Genomic DNA, 20,143 nt, shown 5'->3' with positions numbered 1-20,143 from the left:
AGATTTTAACTAATAATATAAAGAGAACAAAGTACAATTGGTGATAAAAGTAAATTGGAAAGTTGTTTAAAATTGCATGCCCCATCTGAATCATTAAAGTTTATTTTGGACTAGACTGCCCCTTTAAATACATAGAGGTGTATTCAAATCAAATAGAACTTCTATTTTAATTGTTCTAGAAACTTCACAATAACCCATGTACAGTATATTACTAATGTTAAATGTATTCGTTCCACCCACCAATAGCTTTTTCTTCAGCATTTTGCAGGATTTGTGAAACTCTATACTTTGGACATGATTGAGTGATATTTCTTAGCTGTTTACATTTGCTTTTCAATGCACTATGCAATAGTAGTTAATTAATAGAAACCTTCATAGTATGTGAAGGAATAAAAACAAAAAAACTAAATTTATGCTTACCTGATAAATGTATTTATTTTCGGATATGGTAAGTTCACTGCTTGAGTAATTACTTTTGGGAATATCACTCCTGCCCAGCAGGAGGAGGCAAAGAGCACCGCAGTCAAACTGTTAAGTATCACTCCCTTATCCACAACCCCCAGTCATTCGATTGAAGGGAAATGGAGAAAAAGGAGTAATACAAGGTGTAGAAGTGCCTGAGGTTATAGTCAAAAGAACAACTGTCTTAAAATAAAGGGTGGAGCCGTGGACTCACCATATCCAGAAATAAATTTATCAGGTAAGTAAAAAATTTGTTTTTCTTTCCTAAGATAAAGTGAGTCCATGGTTTGAGTAAATACTGTTGGGAACCAATACCAAAGCTAGAGGACACGGATAAATATGGAGGGACAAGATAGGCAGTCCTAAACAGAAGGCACCACTGCTTGAAGAACCTTTCTCCCAAAAGAAGCCTCAGCCGAGGCAAAAGTATCAACTTTTGAAAAAAGTATGTAGAGAACACCAAGTTGCAGCCTTGCAAATTTGTTCCACAGATGCTTCATTTTTGAAAGCCTAAGAAGAGGAAACAGCTCTTGTGGAATGAGCCGTAATTCTCTCAGGAGGCTGCTGTCCAGCAGTCTCATAAGCCAAACGAATTATACTTTGTAACCAAAAAGAAAGAGTAGTAGCAGTAGCTTTCTGACCTTTACGTTTCCCAGAGAAACTGACAAAGAGAGCAGAGGACTGGCGAAAAACCTTAGTCACATGTAAGTGGAATTTAAGAGCATGTACAACATCCAAATTGTGTAATAAACGTTCTTTGGAAGAAGAAGGATTAGGACACAGAGAGGGAACAATAATTTCCTGATTGATATTTCTATTAGAAACAACCTTAGGAAGGAAACCTAACTTAGTACGAAGATCCACCTTATCGGCATGAAAAATAAAATAAGGGGAATCACACTGCAGAGCTGAAAGTTCTGAGACTCTTCGAGCAGAAGAGATAGCAACAAGAAACAAAACCTTCCAAGATAACAACTTAATGTATATGGAATGCAACGGCTCAAAAGGAGCCAGCCAGCTGTAAAACTTTAAGAACAAGGTTAAGGCTCTAAGGAGGAGCAACAGACTTAAAGACAGACCTGATTTTGACCAAGGCCTGACAAAAAGATTGCACATCTGGCATATCCGCCAAAAGTTTATGTAGTAAAACTGGTAAAAAAGAGAAATCTGACCCTTCAGGGTACTGACTGACAATCCCTTCTCCAGGCCTTCCTGAAGAAAAGATAAAGTTCTAGGAATTCTAATTCTACTCCAAGAGTAGACTTGGATTCACACCAATAAAGATATTTACACCATATCTTATGGTAAATCTTTCTAGTAACAGGCTCGCAAGCCTGAATAATCGTCTCACCGACTCAGAAAAACCACGCTTAGACAGAATTAAGCATTCAATCTACAAGCAGCCAGCATCAGAGAAACAAGATTTGGATGAAGGAAGGGACCCTGAATCAGAAGGTCCTTCCTCAGAGGTAGTCTCCAAGGTGGGAGAGATGACATCTCCACTAGGTCTGCAAACCAGATCCTGCGAGGCCACACAGGGGCTATTAGAATCACCAGCGCCTTCTCCTGTTTGATATGAGCAATGACTCATGGAAGGAGAGCAAACAGAGGAAACAGGTATGCCAACCTGAAAACCCAAGGAACCGCCAGAGCATCTATCCGAATGGCCTGCGGATCTCTTGACCTTGGAAGCTTGGTGTTCTGACGGGATGCCATCAGGTCTAATTATGGCACCCCCATTTGAGGACTAAGCTGGAAAACACCTCCAGATGGAGTTCCCACTCACTGGGATGAAAAGTCTGTCTGCTCAGAAAATCCGCTTACCAGTTGTCTACTCCTGGATTGTGAATGGCAGATAGACAGCAATTGTGTGTCTCTGCTCACTGAAAAATCCGAGTAACCTCCTTCATGGTTAAGGAAGTCTGAGTTCCTACCTGGTGATTGATGTAAGCCTCAGAGGTTATGTTGTCTGACTGGAACCTGATAAACTGGGCTGAGGACAACTGAGACCAAGCCAATAGAGCATTGTTAATCACCCTTAACTCCAAGATGTTGATGGGAAGAGCAGACACCTCCCGAGTCCAAAGGCCCTGAGCTTTTAATGAGTTCCAGACTGCTCCCCAGCCCAGCAGGCTGGCGTCCATGGTCATGATCACCCAGGAAGGTCTCTGAAAGAATGTGCCCTGAGACAGATGTTCCTAAGAAATCCACCACGGGAGAGAATCCCTTGCTGACTGATCTAACTCTATACTCTGAGATAGATCGACATGGTCGCAATTCCATTGTCTGAGCATGCACAACTGGAGATCTCTTAAATGAAATCGAGTAAAAGGAATGATGTCCATGGAAGCCACCATCAGACCGATTACCTCCATACATTGAGCCACTGAAGGATGAGCAGAAGCCTGAAGAGAGAGGCAAGAGGAAATTATTTTCTCAATAGAGAATCAATTATGGTCCCTAAGAACAGTACTCTTGTAGCAGGGGAAAGGGAGCTTTTTTCCAGATTCATATTCCATCCATGGGAATGAAGAAAAGACAACAATATCTCTGTGTGAGATTTTGCTAGTTGAAAAGATGGCACCTGAAACAATATGTCATCCAGGTAGGGTGCCACAGTAATTCCATGAGAACGGATCACTGCCAAAAGAGCCCCCAGAACCTTTGAAAAAATTCTGGGAGCCGTGGCTAGACCAAATGGAAGGGCCACAAACTGGAAATGTTTGTCCAGAAAGGCAAATCTCAGGAATCTGTCATGGTCCCTGTGAATAGAATCATACACATCCTTTAGGTTTTTGGTTGTCATTAACTGACCCTCTTGTACTAAAAGAAGAATGGAGCATATAGTCTCCATCTTGAAGGATGGAACTTTGAGAAACTTGTTTGACACTTTAAGTCTAGAATGGGATGGAAATAGGTTGGAGTAGAACCCGAGACCCTGTTCCTGCACTGGAACTGGAACTATCACTCCCAGGGAGGAAAGATGTTGTATACATTTCAAGACCGCCTCTCTCTTTATCTGGTCTGCAGATAATCTTGAGAGAAGGAATCTGCCTCTGGCAGGAAAAGTCTTGAATTCCAATTTGTAACCCTGGGATACTATGTCCACAGTTCAGGGATCTTGGACATCTTGTATCCAGGCCTGAGAGAACTGAGAAAGTCTGCCACCCACCTGATCCGATCCCAGATCTGGGACAAACTCTTCATGCTGATTTGGAATCAGCTGCAGGTTTCTTTGATTGTTTCCCCTTGTTCCAAGACTGATTAGGTTTCCAAGAAGGCTTGGATTGTTCCTGCTTGGAAGAAGAAGGGGAAGGCTTTCCTCTGAAGTTACGAAAGGAATGCACATTACTCTGACATCCTTAGGCCTATTCTTCTTATCTTGAGGTAGAAAAGACCCTTTTCCACCCGTAATATCAGAGATAATTTCTGCCAAACCGGGTCCAAAAAAGGTTTTGCCCTTGTAAGGAATCCCCAGAAGCTTGACTTCAGAGGAAAGGTCCACAGACCAGGATTTCAACCATAACGCCCTGTGGGCTAGGACAGCAAAACTAGAAGTTTTAGCTCCTAGTCTAACAACCTGTAATATGGCATCTGAAATAAAGGAATTGGCCAATTTAAGAGCTTTAATCCTATTTTGAATTTCATCCAAGGAAGTCTCTACTTGAAGAGAATCAGACAAGACGTCGAACCAATAAGATGCCTCACTAATCACGGTGGCAATACACACCGCAGGTTGCCATTGGAGACCTTGATGGACATAAATCTTTTTCAAATAAGCCTCCAGCTTCTTGTCCATCGGATCCTTAAAAGAGCAGTTATCCTCAATAGGAATACTGGTTCTCGTAGCCAGAATAGAAATCGCTCCTTCAACTTTGGGTACAGTATACCAAGGGTCTTAAATGGAGTCCTCAACAGGAAACATTTTCTTAGAAATGGGAGACGGGGAAAAAGTCACCCCAGGTTTCTCCCATTCCTGTGAGATAATCTCTGTAGCATGGTCCGCCACAGGAAAAACCTCCGAAGTGGAAGGTTCATCACAGAAACTATTAAGTTTACTAGATTTCTTAGGAGTGACAACAGGGGAATCAGAGTAATCTAAAGTAGCTAAAACCTCCTTTAACAATACAGAAAGGTGTTCAAGCTTAAATCAGAAGGATACCACCTCAGTCTCAGAAGAAGGAATTATACTGTCCGAATCTGAGATTTCACCCTCAGAAAGTCCCTATGTATCTTCCTCATTAGACTTATGAGAAAGGGCAACTTGGGAAGCAGAACTGAGGACAGGCACCTTACTTTCTGAATTTCTAGATTTCCTCTTGCGTTTTCCCTGTAATCTGGGAATAGCAGCAAATGCCGCAGATACCGCTGAAGATACCTGGACAGCAATTTCTGCTTTTAAATAAACTCCACTAGGAGTTATAGAGGAACCGCAGGGCACTGCATGTGACACCATTGAGGCTTGGGACGTAGCAGGAGAAAGCTGAGGTATTATTTTAACAGCATCATCCTGAGAGACATTAGGTTTTAAAAAAAAACCTTTATTTTGCAAGGTTTTCTTGACACATGAAGAACAAAATTGCATAGGAGCTGCAATTTGTGCATCTAAACATAATAAGCCTGAATTCATGAGAGCAGGCTCTTGCTCCATATCAGACATGTTGTGAAACAGTAAATAAACTTGTACAGATAAGTTTCAAAGATTTTAATATTCAATTAAAATAAACCAAGGAAAAAATTCACTTTAAATGTTATCCCAAATTAGGATAGATCCCCAGCTAAAATTATGTGAGAAAAGTTAAGAAAACACATTTAATAAACAACTTTTTCCTCAGAAACCTTATGAAGTAAAGCTGGTCATGTGACCACAACTGCCGAGCTCAAATTACTGCTGCAAAAGGCACTAAAAATAGCTTCCTGGTACACAGAGTATCAGAAATAACCACTTTTTTCAAACCGGACCGTTTAAAATGTTGCATCGGTTTATTTTTAAAGCAACGGGGAAATTAATAAGCTGCTGAAATAAAAAAAATCAGCCTTACTTTTTGTTTAAACTTGTATTGTTTTATCAAGTTAATATGTGTCAGAAAATAAAGCCTAATAAAAACATTTTACCCTTTCTTTTTAAAAGAGTTTAAATGTTAGTCTCACAAATGCTACAGTGCCTGCTTCATGCCCCAGTGTAACCCATACAACAGGATTATCTATGTCCCAATAAAAAAGCAGTGTCTTTTAATTTGTTAAGTGCATGGTCTCCCCAACTGGAAGAAAAAGCACTTACCTGTTCTGCTGTCCGGCATGCAGACAGTTACAAGGTATAAGAAGACACAGTTCTTCACAGAGACCTTTGAAAAAGAAAAAAACGAGTAGCCCACTCTGGCTTTCTAAACTAGGGCAGCAATTGTTAGGAAAACTCAGTAAGTACCTCTACAAGTTCCTAACTGATTTAAAGTCACCACTGCCTAACTGCAAGGAATGATGTGGAATACGGCTATACCCCAAAACTTGCTTGTAGATTAAATCAAAAATTTTCTTCAGACACCTAAACTTCACCTCCTCCATGCACCGAGGGCAAAGAGAATGACTAGGGATTGTGGATAAGGGAGTGATACTTCAAGGGACATAAAACCCATTTTTTTTTCTTTCATGATTCAGATAGAACACACAATTTTAAACAAGTTTCTAATTTACTTATGTTATCAAATTTTCTTCGTTTTCTTGTTATTTTTTGTTGAAAAGCAAGGATGTAAGCTCAAAAGTGTGCACGTGTGCGCAGCACTATATGGCAGCAGTTTTGTAACAATGTTAAACATTAGCAGGAGCACTAGATGGCAGCACTATTTCCTGTCATGAAGTGCTTTAGGCACGTGCGTGCTACCTACCTAGGTATCTCTTCAACAATAAATATCATGAGAAGGAAGCAAATTTGATAATAGAATTAAATTGGAAACTTTTTTTAAATTGTATTCTCTATCTGAATAATTAAATACATATTTTGGGTTTAATGTCCCTTTAACAGTTTGACTGTGGTGCTCTTTGCATCCTCCTGCTGGCCAGGAGTGATATTCCCAACAGTAATTACGCAAGCCGTGGACTCACCATATCTTAGGAAAGAAATATATTATTACATCAAAAATCTAAGGGCCAAATTTGTGCTCATGGATTAAAGTCATTCTGTTATAGCAATCAAAACAAAGCTATTGGGAGCTGAAGATGGTACTATATTTAAATTTCCATGAATCACTCAGTAATAGTAGGAATGGTACTCACAGTTATGTTAGTATATAGCTCCAATACGTTTCACCTTGTTTTTAGTAATTTCATGTTAATAGGGGCTCTTTTTATGAATTTCAAATCTTATCTACTTTTTTGAAACCGAAATAAAGGTTAAAATATTTATACTCAGTTAGTATCTATCCATCATAGGCTGTTCCTTTATGAAACTATTATCAAAGTGAAATATGTTCGCAAAGTAATGTGTAATAATGTGTATAAAACTAAAAAATAGTGATAGAAAAAACTTGATACTAATGATAGCAAGAGCTATTCTTTTTATGTTATATTTGTTTTATTATAATTTACTTAGAACATGTTACATTATTATTTCTTGACTGTTTGTACAGTTTAATTTCAAAGTTAGTCTTGCACATGCTCAGTGTACATGTTAATAAATACTTTTTTATTTATTAAAATGTTACAAATATAGTTAAAATCAGTCTGTTAAAGGAACCCTTTACTCAAATGTTTTCTCATTTTTAAATTGTTCCCAATGATCCATTGTACCTGCTGGGTGCATTAAATTGTTTACAAGTAGCTCCTTTACCCTTATTTTGGCATTTGAAATAGCTGGGTAATCCCAAACTATTCTAAAAGTTTCTATACTGGAGTCTAGGCTATTGATAAGCCTATGTAAACATAGCCATCAGAATAAGTTACACTCCCAGTGGGGTGTAGGATAGTTTAGTAATAAAATATGAATTTGTCATTGTTCTTTTGAAATATTGATCTTTGGTTTACAAACACATATAAGATAAGGAAGCAAGTGTGTGTACAGAAAGTAATAACAGGTAGATAACGAGTTGTACATTCGTGTTTTAACGCTGAAAAAATGGTAGTGATGTGGGAGGCCAGAGGTTTAGGGGTTAATAGCTTTATTTAGTGGCGGCGGTGGCACTGGGAGTGGCAGAATAGTTGTTAATATCTTTATTTTAGTGTGGGTGATGTTGGGGTGCGGGGAAATAGGGGTTAATAACTTTAGTATAGTGGCGTCAATATTGGAAGTGGCAGATTAGGGGTTAATAGATTTATTTCCATGGTGGCGATATCGGGGGCAGCAGATTAGGGGTGTTTAGACTTTCGGTTTATGTTAGGGTGTTAGGTTTAAAAGTAAAAAATTTTCCCCATAGACATCAATGGGGCTGCGTTACGGAGCTTTTCATTCCGCGATCATAGGTATCTAAGACGCTCTCCCCATTGATGTCTATGGGGAAAGTGTGCACGAGCACGTCAAAGCAGCGCTTGTATTTTGTATGGTATGGAGCTCAAAGCAAGCATATCTCACGCACAAGCCGGCTTTTTCAAAACTCGTAATGGCAGCGATACGGAGGGTGAAATAACGCAACTTTTGTTGCATTCATTAAATACCCTCTATAGCGCAAAACTTGTAATCTACCTGATAATACCCCACTGGTAGTTTCATTTATTCTGTTGACTGTGTTTGCACAGTTTATCTATAGCTTGGACCTAAGGCCAGAAACTTTCAGAATAGGTGGGGATACCACTGGCTAAATCAACTATTTAAAATGCCAATATAAGGGTAAAGGAAATACTTTAAAACAATTGAATAACTCCATCAGATAACGTAGATAATTGGTAACAAATTACCAAGAGAAAAAAAAAGGGGGAAGAGAGTGCTAGGTCCATTGCGAGCTCAATCCTATTGGCTGATTGGATCAGCCAATAGGATTGAAGCTCAATCTTATTGGCTGATTGCATCAGCCAATAGGATTTTTTCAACTTTAATTCCGATTGACGTCCCTTAAAGGAACCTTCATTCTTCAGTACCCGTCGTCAGAAGAGGATGCTCCACGCTGGATGTCTTGAAGATGGAGCCGATCCGCATTGGAAGGATAAAGATAGAAGATGCGGTCTGGATGAAGACTTCTGCCTGACTGGAGGACCACTTCTTGCCACTTGGATGAAGACTTCTCCCGACTTCGTTGATGACTTCTGCCCGCTTGGATGAAGACTTCTCCCTGCTTCGTTGAGGATGGATGTCCGGTCTTCAAAAACTGTAAGTGGATCTTCGGGGGTTAGTGTTAGTTTTTTTTAAGGGTTTATTGGGTGGGTTTTATTTTTAGTTTAGGGTTTGGGCTGAAAAAGAGCTAAATGCCCTTTTAAGGGCAATGCTCATCCAAATGCTCTTTTCATGGCAATGGGGAGCTTAGTTTTTTTTAGATAGGATTTTATTTGGGGTGTTTGGTTGTGTGGGTGGTGGGTTTTACTGTTGGGGGGTTGTTTGTATTTTTTTAAAAGGTAAGAGAGATGAGTTTTTTGGGGCAATGCCCCACAAAGGCCCTTTTAAGGGCTATTTGCAGTTTAGTTTAGGCTAGGGTTTTTTTATTTTGGGGGGGGGCTTTTTATTTTGATTGGGCTATTAGATTAGGTGTAATTAATTTAAATATTTGATCATTTCTTTTTTATTTTGTGTAATTTAGTGTTTATTTTTTTGTATTTAATTAATGTAATTGATTTAATTGTTGTGTAAGGTTTTATTTTACAGGTAAGTTTGTATTTATTTTAACTAGGTAGTTAGTAAATAGTTAATAACTATTTACTAACTAGTCTACCTAGTTAAAATAAATAAAAACTTAGCTGTGAAATAAAAATAAAAGATGTAACTATTAGTTGATGTAGCATATCTCGATTTCAGCAAAGCATTTTACACCGTCCCACACAATAAACTAATTCACAAACTGTATCTCCTTGGTCTAGACTAAAAAATTCTGAACTGGGTGGAATGCTGGCATTAGGACAGAAAACAAAGTGTCTTAGTAAATGGAGTTCATTCAGCAGAGGGGGCTGTTACTAGTGGTGTTTCTCAGGGGTCAGTTCTGGGGCCTGTTTTGTTTAACATATTTATCTGTGATATCAGCAGAGGGCTACAGGGGAAAGTATGTCTGTTTGCAGATGATACAAAAAATTGTAACAGAGTGGATGTTCCAGGGTGGTAGACAAAATGTGAAGTGATATACAACAATTGGAGGATTGGACAAACGACTGGGATCTAAAGTTTAACACAGCAAAGTGTAAAATAATGCATTTAGGGAAGAGAAATCCAAATGTTAATTACAGACTCAATGACACTTTACTGACTGGACTGTTACAGATGAGGAACAGGACTTGGGAATTATTATTTCAGATGATTTAAAACTTAGTAAACAATCTAGTAATGCAGTGAGTAAGGCTAGGAGAATGCTTGGATGTATTGGTAGAGGTATTTGCAGCAGAAATAGTAAGGTTCTTATGCCACTTTATAGATCATTAGTTAGGCATCATCTTGAGTATTGTGTGCAGTTCTAGAGGCCATATTTTTAAAAAGATATTAACAAACTTGAATCTGTGCAAAGGAGAGCTACCAAAATGGTACATGAGCTACCAAAATGGTACATGGTCTAAAAAATAAAACTTACCAGGATAGGCTCAATGACCTAAATATGTAAAGCTTAGAGGAAAAAGGGAAAGAGGTGATATGATAGCAACTTTCAAGTACTTAAAGGGCTTAGTAAAACTGAGGCTGAGGGTATTTTACATAAAATGAAAAATTAAAACAGGGGTCCTGATCTCAAGCTGAATGGTAGTAGATTCAGGAGTAATTTGAGGAAGCACTTCTTTACAGAAAGAGTGATTGATTTATGGAATAAACTTCCTCAAGAGGTAGTAATGACAAACACTGTGGGGGACTTTAAAAATGCCTGGGACAAGCATAAGGCTATCCTACGAACTAGATAAGTTTATACTGTTAGGTAATATCGGGCAGACTTGCTGGGCCTATGGCTCTTATCTGCCATCAATATCTATGTTTCTATGTTTAAGTCTGGGACAAATTCAGACCTCAACACTTTGATCCAATGTCTGGTCTGTAGGTTGGTATAGAAGGTGTTTATTGGGAGATTGAATGTTCAGCTGAGATCTTCGAAAGGTTTCATAACCAAGACCCCATCTTCACATGTCTCACCAACAGACTTAAAGGGACACTGAACCCAATTTTTTTTCATGAGTCAGATAGAGCATGACATTTTAATCAACTTTCTAATTTAATCCTATTATCAATTTATCTTCGTTCTCTTGCTATCTTTATTTCAAAAGTAGGAATGTAAATCTTAGCAGCCAGCCCATTTTAGGTTAAGTATCATGGATATAACTTGCTAATTGGAGGCTTACATTTACCCACCAATAAGCAAGCATAAGCCAGGTTCTCAACCAAATGTGGGCTGGCTCCTATGCATCACATTCCTGCTTTTTAAATAAAGATAGCAAGATAATGAATAAAAATTGATAATAGGACTAAATTAGAAAGTGGCTTAACATTGCATGCTCTATATGAATCATGAAAGAAATAAATTGGGTTTAGTGTCCCTTTAAGACACTTAGTTGACCAGAGATAAAATAATAATAACCCATACATATATTTTTAAACAGCAGTAAACAAGTACGCAGGTGCGCAAAACATGTCTGCATAGGAGCCTGGTCTTCCTTTCCTGTCATGGATACTTTGGGATCTATTTATCAAGGTCTGGCGGACCTGATCCAATACTGTGGATCAGGTCCGCTAGACCTCGCTGAATACGACGAGCAATACGCTTGCCATATTCAGCATTTCACCAGCAGCTCACAAGAGCTGCTGGTGCAACGCCGCCCCTGCAGACTCGCTGCCGCCAGCAGCGGGGTTTTAATCAACCCGATTGTACTCGATCGGGTTGATTTGCGGCGATGTGTGTCTGCCTGCTCAGAGCAGTCGGACAGGTTATGGAGCAGCGGTCTTTGTGACCGCTGCTTCATAACTGCTGTTTCTGACGAGCCTGCAGGCTCGCCAGAAACACGGAGCATCAAGCATATGATACATATGCCCCTTTGTATCATTGCGTTATGGATTTACATTTTGCAATTTGATTGCTACTTTTGTCTTTAAATTCAAGCAATAAATATCAACTTTTACTTTTATACTTATTACAGTCTTTGCTGGAGTGTGTTTGCAATCCTCTGCTATTTGTATTTTTAAACATAATAGGATAAACTATTCCTATATAGATTTAATTGAAAATGTAAAAATACACAACACAGGTGCTATGAGGAATTCAATAAAATTCACAGCTTTAAACCTTTCATATACAAAATTTCTGAATGGATTTAACTCATGGTTTGAAATGTCAAACGGCTAGATTTAGAGTTTGGCGTTAGCCGTCAAAAGCAGCGTTAAGGGGTCCTAACGCTGCTTTTGGCCGCCCGCTGGTATTTAGAGTCAGACAGGAAAGGGTCTAACGCTCACTTCCCTACCGCGATTCCAGGCTACCGCAGATCCCCTTACGCCAATTGCGTATCCTATCTTTTCAATGGGATCTGCCTAACTCCGGTATTTGGAGTCTTGGGAGAAGTGAGCGGTAGAGCCTTTACCGACAAGACTCCTACCACCAAAAAAAGTCAGTAGTTAAGAGCTTTATGGGCTAACGCCGGAATATAAAGCTCTTAACTACTGTGCTCTAAAGTACACTAACACCCATAAACTACCTATGTACCCCTAAACCAAGGCCCCCCCACATCGCTGCCACTCTAATAAAAAAATTTAACCCCTAATCTGCCGACCGGACACCGCCGCCACCTACATTATACCTATGAACCCCTAATCTGCTGCCCCTAACATCGCCGACCCCTATATTATATTTATTAACTAATCTGCCCCCCCCCCCCCAACGTCGCTTCTACCTAACTACACTTATTAACCCCTAATCTGTCGACCGGACCTCGCCGCCACTATAATATATGTATTAACCCCTAAACCACCACACTCCCGCCTTGCAAACACTCCCTAACATCGCCGCAACCTAGCTACAATTATTAACCCCTAATCTCCCGCCTGCACTGTCGCCGCTACTATAATAAAGTTATTAACCCCTAAACATAACTCTAACCCTAACCCTAACACCCCCCTAACATAAATATAATTTATAATAAACAAAATAATATTCCTAAAATTAACTAAATTATTCCTATTTAAAACTAAATACTTACCTATAAAATAAACCCTAAAATAGCTACAATATAATTAATAAATACATTGCAGCTATTTTAGGATTAATATTTATTTTACAGGCAACTTTGTATTTATTTTAACTAGGTACAATAGCTATTAAATAGTTAATAATTAATAGCTACCTAGTTAAAATAAATACAAAATGACATGTAAAATAAATCCTAACCTAAGTTACAATTAAACCTAACACTACACTATCATTAAATTATTAAATAAATTACCTACAATTACCTACAATTAAATACAATTAAATAAACTATTCTATAATACAAAAAACAAACACTAAATTACAAAAAATAAAAAAGAATTACAAGCAGTTTAAACTAATTACACCTAATCTAAGCCCCCTAAAAAAATAAAAAATCCCCCCAAAATAAAAAATTCCCTACCCTATTCTAAAATACAAAAGTAATCAGCTCTTTTACCAGCCCTTAAAAGGGCTTTTTGCAGGGCCTTGCCCCAAAGTAATCAGCTCTTTTGCCTGATAATAAAATCGTATTGAACTCGCATTCTATTGGCTGTTCTGATCAGCCAATAGAATGCGAGTTCAATACGATTGGCTGATTGGATCAGCCAATCGGATTGAACTTCAATCTGATTGGCTGATTGCATCAGCCAATCAGATTTTTTCTACCTTAATTCCGATTGGCTGATAGAGTTCTATCAGCCAATTGGAATTGAAGGGACGCCATCTTGGACGATGTCCCTTAAAGGAACCTTAATTCGTCATTAGTACATTGGGGAAGAAGGATGTTCCGCGTCGGCGGGATGAAGATGGATCCGGAAGAAAGAATATAGAAGATGCCGCTTGGAAGAAGACATCGCCCGGATGGAAGACCTCTTCTTTGCCTCTTGGATCAAGACTTTGCCCGGATGGAGGACCTCTTCTTTGCCGCTTGGATCAAGACTTCTACCGGATGGAGGACATCTTCTTGCTCCGCTTGGATGAAGAATTCGGCTCGGCTGGGTGAAGACGACTCAAAGTAGGGAGATCTTCAGGGGGTTAGTGATAGTTTTTTTTAAGGGGGGTTTGGGTGGGTTAGAGTAGGGATATGTGGGTGGTGGGTTGTAATGTTGGGGGGGTATTGTATTTTTATTTTCATGCAAAAGAGCTGATTACTTTGGGGCAAGGCCCCGCAAAAAGCCCTTTTAAGGGCTGGTAAAAGAGCTGATTACTTTTGTTTTTTAGAATAGGGTAGGGAATTTTTTTATTTTGGGGGGATTTTTTATTTTATTAGGGGGCTTAGATTAGGTGTAATTAGTTTAAACTGCTTGTAATTCTTTTTTATTTTTTGTAATTTAGTGTTTGTTTGTTTTTGTATTATAGAATAGTTTATTTAATTGTATTTAATTGTAGGTAATTGTAGGTAATTTATTTAATTAATTTAATGATAGTGTGGTGTTAGGTTTAATTGTAACTTAAGTTAGGATTTTTTTTTTTTGTTTAAATATTTTTATTGATTTTTTCATATCAAAACATCATAATACAAATAAACTTCAAACAGGAAGCAATACAGGTTCAGTCTAAAAAAAAAAAAAAAAAAGAAGTCACATTCATTATAAACTTATCGGGATTTTACTCCGAATAGTATTATTTTCGTATCCAACAAAGTATCCTAGTCCATACAGGTAGAAACAATTCTCACACAATACTTCCTCTGACTCTGGCCTTTTATATGTCAGTCCGTCCTATCCTTCTAGACCTTTCAATATGCATAATGTAAGGTTCCCACATTTCAATGAAACGGTCTTTAGTGTTTAAGAGTTCTGCTGGGGCACTCGCGATATTATAGTGGTATTCTATTCTCTTTTCAATATACTCAAATGAAGGGGTAGCCATCTTCCAATACTTAGCTATACAAATGCGTGTGATAGTAAAAATCATATTAACTAATTTAGAATGCCTCTTTAAATGTCCTTCTAGTGGGAAATGTAAAAGGGCCTGCTCTGGGGAAAGGGCTATATCTGCTTCTAATAGCATGCTTAAGTAATTTGAGATGTAATCCCATATCCGCTTGACCCCCCCACAGTGCCACCACATATGCAGATATGTCCCCACTACATTACATCCTCTGTAGCATTGATGATGCGCACGCTCTTCATCTTTAACCCCTCTAGTGGGGTAGATGTACCACCTGTGTATTACTTTGAGGTAGTTTTCTTTTAAGTTAGCATTAGGTGAGAATTTAAGACCTCTCTGAATATTTTCTGTCCATGTTTCTACTGACCAAGATCTACCTAAATCCCTTTCCCATTTTATCATGCCACAGTTTTTTTTATCTTTTTCTTTGACATTAAAAATTGTGTATAATATAGTAACTATGCCCCTCTTGTAGTCCTTAGATAGGCACAATGACTCATATGTGGTGTTATGCTCTCTCTTTGTGTTTCCCAATATCTCTTGTACCCTTGATTTGAGTTGTAGGTATTGAAACCATAGATTTCTATCAGGTTCCCCTAGTCCTTCATACTGCTGAAAAGTTATTATCTTACCATTTACAAGTGTGTCTGCAATACGGTATAGACCTTTATTTTCCCATTTTCCCTGCAATTGTGAACTTATTATTGACTTGATGGGTATTAAGGGTGTAGCTTGAGATCGATTATTAATAATTGTATGAGTTTTGGTCAATTTGTCCCATAAAATTATAGTGTGATGTATTGCTACATATTGCCTTAGGGATTGGGGTCTGTCTTGTTTGTCTGCCCATAGTAGTCTGTCTAGTCTGCCTACCTCCATGATATCAGTTTCTAGTTGAACCCATTGTGGAGTCTTTGTCGTTTTATGCCATTGGATGGTTTGGGCCATTCTAGCTGCATAATAATAAGATCTTAGGTCTGGAAGCCCCACTCCTCCCCCTGATTTATGTCTGGTCAGAGTGTCCTTATTAATTCTTGCCCTTTTCCCTTGCCATATAAATTTGAGGATTTCCATCTGCATCGTTAGTAACTCTGATATCGGCACGTTTATTGGGAGAGAGCAAAATAAATAGAGGATTTTAGGTAGTATCGTCATTTTGATGGACATAATCCTTCCATATAATGACAGTTTATGTTTAGCCCACTTGGTCAACAATGTCTTAACCTGATTAAATATAACTTTATAATTTTCTCTGTAAAGAGTGTGCATATTTCTTGTAAGGTAAATACCTAAATATTTGATGGATGTTTTTGCCCAGGAGAAGGCAAAGTTGATCTCCAGAAGTTTTTTCATGTGATTAGGTAGGTGGATATCTAGGGCCTCACATTTACTCTCGTTCACCTTATACCCTGATAGTAGGCCAAATTTACCTATCTCTGAGCATATTACTGGGAGGGAAAGCAATGGTTTAGTGACTGCGAGGATGACATCATCCGCAAATAGTGATATTTTATATTCGTTTCCACCTAGCTTAATTCCTGATATGTTGGGGTTGTCCCTAATTCTCTGGGCTAATGGTTCAATACACAGTGCGAATAATAATGGAGACAGTGGGCAGCCCTGTCTAGTCCCATTTCTGATTGCTATTTGCTTCGATTGATATCCCGACAGTCTTAAAAACGCATCTGGGGTAGAATACAACTTTTTTAACCCAGTGTAAAATGGACCCCTTATTCCTACCTTATTAAGGACTGCTAGCATATACTCCCAATTGATTCTGTCGAATGCCTTCTCCGCATCCAGGGTAAGGAACAGAGAAGGCATTCCTTTATTTGATGCCAGATTTATTTATTAAGTCTATAATCTTTCTTACATTATCTGGAGCCTCTCTCTGAGCTATAAATCCTACCTGGTCAGTATTTATTAAATTTTTGATGGGGATAGCCAAACGGTTTGCCAAAATTTTGGGGAATAGCTTAAGGTCCTGATTTATCAGCGAAATTGGCCTATAGTTTTGACAATATTGTTTACATTTCCCCGGTTTTGGAATAACTGTCACCCTCGCAGTCAACAAATCCTGTGGTATATCTATGCCTTGCATAATATTATTAAAAATAATTACTAGGTGTGGTACCACAGATTTTTGAAGGTCCTTATAGAAGGAGCCAGGGAACCCGTCCGGGCCTGGGGCTTTATTTCTCTTTAATCCTTTAATAGCTAGGTGTACCTCCTGTAATGTGATAGGCGCATTGAGCAAATCAAGATCTTCTTGGGAGATTTTTTTTAATGTGCTACTCTCCAGGAAATTATCTAATTCTTTTCGTTTATCTACACCGAGTTTAGGTTGTGGCAAATTATAAAGTAAACTGTAATAATTGGCAAATTCATTAGCTATCTGTCGAGGGTCATTGGTCACTGATCCATTTGCTAACTGTATTTGTGGAATGGTGGAAGCTCTGGTCATATCTTTCAATTTATTTGCTAATAATTTGTCAGGCTTATTTCCGTATGTATAGTATCTCGTATCAATTGCTTTGAATGAGGAAATCGCCTCTTTGTCAAGTAGCAGATTGAGTTCCTCACTCTTCTTTTTTAATACTTTAGATGGGCCTCCCTTGGGATTTCTCAGTGACTGTTCTCGAATTGTGGAGATCTCCTTCCTCAATTGTTCTATTGTGTAATTATATTGTTTTTTAACTTTGGAAGATTCAGCTATAATCAGGCCCCTAATGGAGGCCTTCAGAGCACTACATATTATATTTGGGTTGGATGTAGAGCCCTCATTTATTTTCATGAATTCGTTGATATGTTGCTCGATTTGGTGTTTAAAAACTTCATTTTGGAATACTTTGGGATGCAAGGTCCAGGACCTCACTCTACCTGGGTTTAACACTCCTTAATCTATTCTAATCATGTCATGATCTGACCATACACAACTACTAATAGTAGCCTGCGTAACTAGGGGTAGTATGATTTGACTTATTAATATCAAGTCGATTCTAGAGCGTGTGCCATGTACTGATGAGTAATAGGTGTACTCTTGGGCCCCTCTATTTACTGCTCTCCAGCTGTCTAATAAATTGTGGTCTAGTAGTAAATCCCTTAAAATTTGCTGATCTGGGGTCTGTCTTCTGTGCTTTTGAGAGTCCGTTGATGTCCTGTCTAATTTATCATCTAGAGTCATATTAAAGTCGCCCCCCATGATTATTTTATATCTCTTCCAGGATAACAATAGCTTGCTTACTTTGGTAAAAAATGGCCCTTGGTGATCATTAGGGGCATAAATGTTCACTAACAGGATTGGTGTATTATGTATCAAACCCCGCACTATGAGGTATCTCCCTTCCCTATCAGAGATTATTTCCTCCTCTTTAAAATTAAGGGAGGCATGTAAGAGTATGGAAACACCACATTTCTTCTTATTATTGATAGCATGATATTTAGTGGGGAAGAGTTTATCCCAATACTTAGGTGTCGTGGTGGAGGTAAAGTGAGTTTCCTGTATCATCACTATGTTAGCTTTTTGGGCCTTATACTCTAAAATGGCTTTCTTCCTCTTTATATTGGAATTAAGGCCTCTGGCATTATGTGAAATTACTCTAACCTGCATTTTTGATTTTTATTTCTAAGCTTAATAGTATTTGGGAAGCCTTTATACCTGTAGTCTAATCGGGCTGAAGATGTGGAATCTTTGCATGACGTGAGGATACCTTCATATTTGGAGTCTATTAATAACCCTATTTTTCGTGACTGTAGTAGCTTAACTTTTAGAACCAAACAATAAAACATACAACAATTAAATATAACATTCAAACAGGGTGCCTTAAACTGCACCTGGGTAATTTTTGACCTTTTGGTCAGTATTCAACTCTGTAGTAATCTTCTTATACATTTCTTACTTTCTATCATCTGACATTATATTGAGGGACAAAATATAGCAGCAAAAAGGAAAACAATAGTAGATATAGACAAATAATAAATAAAGAAAAAACAGTGGATAGAGACTAAATAGTTTACCATTACAACTCATGGACTCATGTCTCTTTCACATATACCTTACAAGCAGTGGGAGGTAAAGTTCCTATTATTCTGATCCTTATCACCTTGGCTTGGAAGGATACCTTCCTCATGGAACAGGAGGATTCTCTTTGTTGTTGGAGTTCTGATCTTCACTGGAGGATGCAGCTGGTTTTGATTTTTTTGCATTACTTTTTTTAGCGACTCAGACCACTCTCTCTGAGGTATTCTTCTCACTGTCTGCTGTATGGCCTGCTTCGTAGGTTCTTCCACCATTATTTCCAACTTGTTCAGTATTATCTGTCCTTCTTCCAGAGCTGAGCAAGAATATAGGGTATTCTGGTGGGTAAAGATCAGCTTGAAGGGAAAGTTCCACCGGTACCTTAATTTCTCCCTGTTAAGCGCCTACACCAGGGGTGTCAAACTCATTTTAGTCGCGGGCCATTTTCCATACAAGTACAACTCACGTGGGCCGCACACTACCTACATATCTTGTCATTGCTAAACAGTGCAGTGGCATTTGCTATAACTGTATACATTTCAAAAGATTGTGTTCTGTAACTCCTAATTAACTTACTCTGGCTTGAGGAAATGTGCTCTAATGCTTTTAGGAAGGTGACACACACGCTCCACCTGCAACGCACTGTTTATAATAGTGATAGACATACCTGTTGTACATAATATAAAATAAATACATAGAAATATATATAAAGTATGTGATTTTAGTTAAAGAGAAAATGATGGAGAGGAATGGACAGAAATGATGTGGGAAATCAGTGCTACCATAGTAATGAACTGCATGTGTTAAAGAAACCATTATGCACTTATCTGTCTTTTTCTTTTTAATAACGTATGTTTTAATGTATGTGCATCTCTAACAGTAAGCGCACTCGCTCTTTAAGTAATACGCATATTATAATTAATATTTTTCATGGAGGTGGCGTGGGCCGCACAAAATTAGGTTGAGGGCCGCATGAGGCCCGCGGGCCGCAAGTTTGACACCCCTGGCCTACACAATCTGCTTCATTTCACGCCTCTTTCTCAATGTTATGGGGGATAAGTCAGTATATATTTGGATATTGTGACCTTCATGTGTGATCGTTTTAGCTTGTCTTGCCGCTTGTAAGATCATTTCCTTGACATGATAGTAATGTAGCTTAATTATAATGTCTCTGGCTTTGGATTTGGAGGGTCTGGTGAGGGCTCTGTGGATTCTATCAAATAGTAACATATTGATTTCTGTATCTGGAATAAGTTGGTGAAATATCTCTGTGACATCCGCTTGGAGATTTTTGTAATCTTCTGGGAGATTCCTGATTCTCAAATTTGATCTTCTAGATCTGTTTTCTAGGTCTTCCACCTGTTCTTCAAGTTTTTAATATATATAGCATGATCTAGCAGGGTGTGTTGAATTTGGGGGATTTCTTCCGTGATGTCATCAATCTTGTTCTCTAGCTCTGTTGTCCTTCCTCCAATTTCTCTTATGTCCTTCT

Source organism: Bombina bombina, chromosome 1 (genome assembly GCF_027579735.1).
Source record: "Bombina bombina isolate aBomBom1 chromosome 1, aBomBom1.pri, whole genome shotgun sequence".
NCBI lineage: Eukaryota > Metazoa > Chordata > Amphibia > Anura > Bombinatoridae > Bombina > Bombina bombina.
The sequence above is the reverse complement of the archived record's forward strand: the minus strand, read 5'-3'. Positions refer to the sequence as shown.